Source organism: Acinonyx jubatus, chromosome A1 (assembly GCF_027475565.1).
Source record: "Acinonyx jubatus isolate Ajub_Pintada_27869175 chromosome A1, VMU_Ajub_asm_v1.0, whole genome shotgun sequence".
NCBI classification, from domain to species: domain Eukaryota; kingdom Metazoa; phylum Chordata; class Mammalia; order Carnivora; family Felidae; genus Acinonyx; species Acinonyx jubatus.
Genome location: NC_069380.1, coordinates 16,390,928 through 16,398,245, shown reverse-complemented (window position 1 = coordinate 16,398,245; position 7,318 = coordinate 16,390,928). Strand labels below are relative to the sequence as shown.

Sequence of the window (7,318 nt, the reverse complement as noted above, 5' to 3'; positions counted from 1 at the left end):
CTTTGCTGTGGTGGACAGTCCTGTTCATGGTCAGATATTTAGCAGCATCCCTGGCCTCTACCCAATGGATGCCCTTGGGACACCATTCACATGTCTCATTCATTGCCAAATGTCCCTTCACAAGGGAGATGGCAAATATGCTCCTGGTTGTGAAAGTACTTTTTAAAAACCTAAAAAAACTATATAAATGTTATAAACTTTGAGTTCATGACATTGGGAGTACAGGTGTGAAAAGTTGAGCGATGGTGTGTCGAGAAAGAAGAGGTAGATGGAAGTAGAAAATCATTTCTTCTCTCCCACCCCCACCCCCACCCCCACTGAGTGACGAGATGCCACCCTGACACAAACCTGCTGAAGATTCACTCACTTCTCTGGGTGAAGCTTCTAGAGCGTGCCGGTCCACAGGCGAAGCCCGGCAGACCGCAGGCTGACCGGCAGGGATTAGGATGGACCACATTTCTTCTTTTACAGGAGGAAGTTGAGATACTATCTAAAGTTCTTAAATCACATTAAGTATTCAGGTTATTTAAAAATTTATACATAATAATCAAGAGACTATGCATATTTATTTTTCTAAGCTTATTTATTTATTTTGAGAGAGAGAGCACAGGAGAGGGGCAGAGAGAGAGGGAGAGAGATTATCGCAAGCAGGTTCGGTGCATCCTGAGGCAGGGCTCAATCCCCTGAACCGCGAGATCATGACCTGAGTCAAAATCAAAAGTTGAATGCTTAACCGACTGAGCCACCCAGGCGCCCCAAGATTATGTACATTTTAAAAAGACATTGGGAGAAGAGATGCCTGTAGGGGATCATGTGAATATTTTTCACAGTAAATAATAAAGACAGCTAAAGAATTATAAATCAAGAATTAGTGGTTTAAATACATTACTTGGGGCTTTTGGGTTTACAATCAAGAGTACTAAAATAGAAATAGTCAAAGAAGTTTTCTCTAAGGGAGAAAAGCTGTAACTTTGCATTTTAGCTCTATGTTTGTGTTCACATGTTACTTGATTATAATTTGAAATATCTCTTAAACAATGGATTTCATTTACCTTTAAGTCTGTCTCAGTAGTTACCTTATTTAAATGCCCGTTGGGGTCATTAAATTTGTACTGCGAAGAGAGTTCTAATAGCAATGAAAAAAGAGTACTTTAGTCAATCTATAACAATTTTTCCTTTCCAAACACCTTGGCCCAATTTTTGTAACCTTGGGTGCTGAATGAATACTTATTAAACGTTGCAGTTGAATTTGTTGCGTTTAATGGGAGACCCCTTCTTTACTCACTTAGCCTGGCTTGACTTCCTGCCACCTACTCTCCAGAAGTCAGTGAGATAACCAATGCTCAGGCACTTAGGAAGTCTTAGCAAACCGCTAACCCTCAGTTAGCCCTCAAATTAGGGGTGAGCAATTCAACTCAGAGTGGACAGCGTCTGAGAGCCCATTGAAGGAGATGTAGCAATAATCCTTGCAGTTATTCTCTAATCTTTGCTGGCCGAGGCTTTAAAGATCATTCAGAGAGTTCATTATGCAAATGGAACTGTCTGCATCTACTGACAATGAGGCTGAACTGGACAGACCCCGGGCATAAATATCTACTGGGTATACTCTCCCACATGCAAGGAGACACTAGGACACATCATCTTTGATCTGGATATATTTATCCTGCAATTAATAAAGGGCCAGAAAGTTCATCTTGAAGGTGAGTCACAGATAACTTAGAAAATTGGACAGAATCAAAAAGCCGTGAGTCTTTATTATATCCAGTCTTTAATGAACGTTGGAACTTTTCTGAAGTTCTGAAATACTGTTCTCTATTAAACATACACACACAAAATTAGTACACAAACACACACACACATACACATCCAAACTCATCAAACACTCAATTCAATGATATACATATATTTGTACACGTATTTGAGTTAATATATATGCATATGTATATGTGCTATATATGTCTGTATGAGAGGGGTGTGTGTGTGTGTGTGTGTGTGTGTGTGTGTACGTGTGTATCCAGAGAGAGAGAAAGAGTGATAACACAGCGCCCAGTAGCTTTGTGATGTGGGGCAAGTTACTTAAAGATGTAATTTTCCTCATTATACAATGAAACTGATTAAAATGCCATCCTTAAAGGGTTGATCATAATGTTCTTGAAGGACTTGCATTAGATGATTCAGTGTAACGTTAAGATTTTTTTTCTTAGACTTACTTCCTAAAAAAATTTTAAAGGGTTCATTCTTTTACTTCGGGCACTACTTTGAGATACTTGAAATGTCACTTGATTAAGAAATCTGCAATCACTTTACAAGTTCTCCGAATATAATTTTGTGGGAACAAAATTTTGTGTGAACAGAGGCACATTGAGCTGGGGCCTACCACCCTTAAAGCCATGCAACATCACCACTGTATGCCCAGTCCCCGCTGGTTCAGCAGCCTCACGTCACGGTCAGCAGTAGTTACTAAAGATCTTACTTGTGCCAAGAAAGATTCAACGGGACTCTCTGCAAGACTGCCTGGAACCATTCCATTCTTCATGTTACCTTAGCTTGAGAGATAAAGAAGAAGACATAAATTAAATGTTAATTAAAATGAGATGAGGGAGGGGGCCTGGGCGGCTCAGTTGGTTAAGCGTCCAGCTTCAGCTCAGGTCATGATCTCACAGTCCGTGAGTTCGAGCCCTGCGTCGGGCTCTGTGCTGACAGCTCGGAGCCTGGAGCCTGCTTCGGATTCTATGTCTCCCTCTCTCTCTGTCCCTCCCCTGCTCATGCTCTGTCTCTGTTTCTCTCTCTAAAAATAAACATTAAAAAAAATTAAAAACTAAAACGGGATGACCAAAACAAAACAAAAAACAAAAAACCCCGAGATGATGTTAGTGTTCGTTAATTCGAATTGGCAAATAAATATTTGCCATAAAAAATACATATTTACTTTACAATAATAGTTGGCTGACATGGTAAAACTTGTGGCCTGCATTGTTGGTGGTAGTATAAACTGATCAATATATCTGAAATGCAGCGGCAAGTTATTGAAAGACTTACATATGCTCATTCACTTTGATAGTGCATTGACACTTTCAGGAATTTATCTTAGAAAAATAAATTATGTATTAGAGAGTTGTGTACCAATAGTCATAATACTGTTTTAAAATTTTCACGTAAATGCCTTTAATTGCAGTAAAAGGCTAAGTAAATCATAATATGCCATAAATATAATGGATAATGAAATACATATATACATATGATACATATATACATATATATATAATGTGGGAAAGTTTTACTGTATAATGTAAGTAAAATAAAAGGACATAGAAATACTAATTCTCATATCCCGTCGTCACACACACACACACACACGCACATATGGGAAGATAGAAATCGGCTTTAAATATTAATGGTAGATTAATGGCTATTTTTATTTTCTCATGTTCACTCTTTTTTCTATGTATTATACAACGAACATATATCACTTTTGCAATCAGAAAAATAACCATTATTCTATAAAATAACCATTTAAAACCTAATGCCTTTCTGCAGTGTTTTGTTTTTGTTTGCTTATTTCCAACATGAGATATCCTTTTAAGCAGAATGAAACGGGAAATGTTTGCTTTGAGCTGAGAATGCACATATTAAAGTAACTGAAAGCATGCAGTTTTCAAAAGATATTGACACAAATTCAGAAATTTGTCCATCTTATCCTTTTAGCCAGTTTTTGTGGGGTTTTTTTTTTTTTTGAGAAGATTCAGAAATTACATGACCTTTTCTAACTAAACACACGCAGATGTAGTCAGAGGTAATGATGGTATTATGTAAGCTCAGTATGAGCAATAAACCTTAGAACGTGTATTCTACCAACTAGCAATTTTCCCAATCAGCTTTTTATTTTGCCGTGCCACCACCTTCTAAAGCCCTAATCATGGAGGTGGTTCTGGGGAAAGAGCTGTGTTCCGTCTGAGCTCAGTGGGTAATGAATGTGTAAGGACTAAATGTGCTTTTTGCTCTCTGTAGCACAGTGTGCTTTTCCTGTTTTGCAGCCATTTTCTCCAACTCAATGCAAATTCTTGTAATTTCCCCCAGAAATAAATGCTATTAAATGTCCTATTTCTCTTTCATATATCAGAAACTTTCTACCCTGCCATCCGCTGGATTGTTGTCAAAATTAAAAATCTACACCATAAGCCAGGACAGACAGATCCCAAGTAGCCAAAGTTGTCAGCTAGGAATAAACGAAACTTCCAACATGAAGCACATAATTAGTGATGACAAGTAGACATTTCTGTGCGATGGGCATCGCCGTTTTCATCTCTCCTGCTGTACCTGGCTGGTTTCATGTTAGGTCTGAATACATGGCTCATAAGTTCTCTCACACACACACATGCGTGCGCGCACACACACATACACACCAAAAACCCAATTAAAACCTGTACTATTATCCTTAATTTTGATCCTCTTTGATTCATGATGGCTTTATTCAAACTCCATATACAGCGGCAGAAAACAGGCTTCGCGGATAAAGGACTATTACTTGGCTGAACTCTATTTCATACTGAGTGAAAATTGCACAATGATTACTGGAGGCCATTGAAAATGCCTTGGGAATTTTTTTTTAGATAGTATGAATCTATATTAGCCTAGGTGTTAATTAATTAATAGGTAGAGAAAGTCAAAGAAAAGCAAATCGAGAAACTGGTCCTAAATTAGAAATATTTTTATAGTTATTTTAAAATGCTTGTCAGTCTTTAAGAATGAATACAGCGTGGTGTATTCCACTTGGGAAAAGATCACACAGGAATATACACAGAACACGCAAGGCCAGATCTGGCATCCCTGTGGTGATCAATCTCTCTAGGATATTGCCAACCAACGTATAGTCGATTTAGAGGTCACAATCCGGTTAGAAAGTACAAAATCCTATGCAATAAAACCTAGTCGTGTGATAGTGCATGGTTCATGCTGCTCATTTCAAAGGGCATTAAAATGAATGAATTAAGGGAGACTTTTTAAAACATTTGTATAAACTCATTTAATTCTTCTAACTCTGTTACAGATGAGAACGCCAAGACATAGAAGTCAAGCGACTTAAGTGGCCTCACACAGATGGAAAAAGGCAGCGCTCAGCCTTAAAACCAGGCAATCCAGCTCCAGAGGCCGTTCCCCTCATCCCTACACCGTATCACCTCCTTTGCACGGCCCGATGGCTTTGCCAGTGCCTTCGGGACAAGCAATTCCTCCAAGGTTTTCAAAGCTGATGTCTGGGATTCTACCAGGGATGATCTGCTTTGGTCTGTTTCATAGAACGGAGTTCTGTGTGAAACTGTTTGAAAAAGAGAAGGGCGTACAACGTATTTTCTGAAAAGTACGACATGTGATAAGCCCAAAGCCCCTCAGGATATTCCCCTGCCTCCGTGTCAACACTGCAGGCATTCATTTGCACTGCAGATAGCTGTTTAGAGGTACCATTAAATAAAGACATTTGACTGATGCTAGGGAAGCGGTAGGGATGGAGAGTAGTGGAAGAATCCAAGACACCTTTTTAGGATGCGTTCTTTGTCCTTGCGATTGTTTCGGTAACTTTTTATAGGGGGGTGGTTGAGATATTTAAGGTCAGGCAAACTGAGGGAAGTTGGAAGACAGTTGTATTTACTGGCTCTGAAGCCAAACGTCAAGCACAAGGTAATGGGCCTGGGCTGTCTCCCACTGGAAGCCGACGTGAATTTCTATGAAGAGAAAACAAGGCAAGACACTGTCTACTACATCCTTTTAGGTCTGCTCTTTGATTTTCATTCTCACTCCTTGAGGTCTTTTAGGTTTGGGCATACATCCCAGGGTGTACGTTGGGCCGCATGAAGGATTTCTGAATCTCTAGCTCGTGTGCATTCAAAGAAAATGTCTCTCACATTTGTGATGTACACTGAGATATTTAGATGAACTCTAGTTGCAGACACTAATCTGGTTTCCCAGTAAGATTTTACTTAATATACGGCAGTCTTTGTCTAACAACCGTCCCTGAAGGAGGGTCATTAGATTTGTCATCGTAAATGCTGAGTTGGACAAGCCACAGATCTGTTCAATTGACTATACACAGAATGACTGTTCATTTTGCCCAGAAAGTTTTTAAAAAGCCAATTTCAAAATAGCCTGTTTTATAAATGGGTATAAACAGAACTGTAAACTCACATTTTCACAGATGTAATTTTTTTTCCTGTCCCAGAGATTCTTAAATAAAGCACTGCTTTAATATATAACGTAAGACTACGTCATTTCTTTCATTTCACTGATGTTTCTCTTAACGTGCCTAATTTACTTCTAAAGGATGGATTGTAATGTTTATTAATGTTTTATTAATGTAGTTATTAATTATAAAACACAAGGATGTTTATAATTTTGAATTAGCGCTATTTTGTCCAGACTTGTATTTCTGAAGGTATACTAGTAAAAGGGATCAGGCCAATACTTGAGAATATTCAGATGATAAAAAATAAAGTGTCCTAAAAAACAAAAATAAACAAATAAAAATAAAGTGTCCTGTAACTACAGATAATGACAGCTTGATAAAACACAAAGATGAAGAATCAAAACATGCTGTATGGACAAGGTAGAAAAGTTACCACAGCAAAACATGAATTCAATATTGTATTGGCCAAATTCGTATAACTGTAAGTCATAAAATAACATGAACAAAGACAACACAGGCAGTTGTTCTCAAGGCATGCCTGTGCCATGTTGAAAAAGAAAGTGGGAAATCTTACTTAATTCAAAGTGTCGATATTTTCATCAGGCACAGAGAGGAAGGATACCATGAAGCACCTGCGTAAATACAGAACCTTTAAACAAAGCACCACCGTAGCAAAAGTTAAAGCACAAAGATGTGTGTAGCTCTTCCCGTCACATTATTTCGCGAATACAACTTGCCACCGACAAAAAAGATTATGCCAGCCACGTTTGTTAAGCTGCACAACAGCTTTTAAAACTCTTAATATACAGTGGTTATAGTAATCATCTGATTAGCACTTCTGTTGACCGTATTCTTGGCCTGCCTTGCTTATTATGGCAAGTGCTGCAATTAGAATTGCATGAAAATAATAGCTATCTATTTGTAGGAACTGTGTAATGATGCTCAGACTACTGGAAGATGGTAACAGCCCTACTGGCTCTTGACCAAGATAGATCACAATACATGCTGATAACCTGATTCTCCGTTCTCGGTTTTTTTCTGCAGAATGCATTCAAACGCTCAGACAGAGCAAAGAATCAGCTCTCGGGCACCACTGACAAATGAAGTCTTTATCCCCAGCAAATTTTCCATGTTATCAATGTA

At 38.5% G+C, this 7,318-nt stretch overlaps 1 non-coding gene across 1 annotated transcript; it reads right to left on the bottom strand.

Moving 5' to 3' along the window:
• Window positions 1–319: 319 nt before the first annotated feature.
• On the bottom strand, window positions 320–454 carry LOC113601167 (small nucleolar RNA SNORA52). The gene has a single exon (XR_003422334.1). It is a non-coding gene; the product is annotated as a small nucleolar RNA SNORA52 (small nucleolar RNA).
• Window positions 455–7,318: the final 6,864 nt, after the last annotated feature.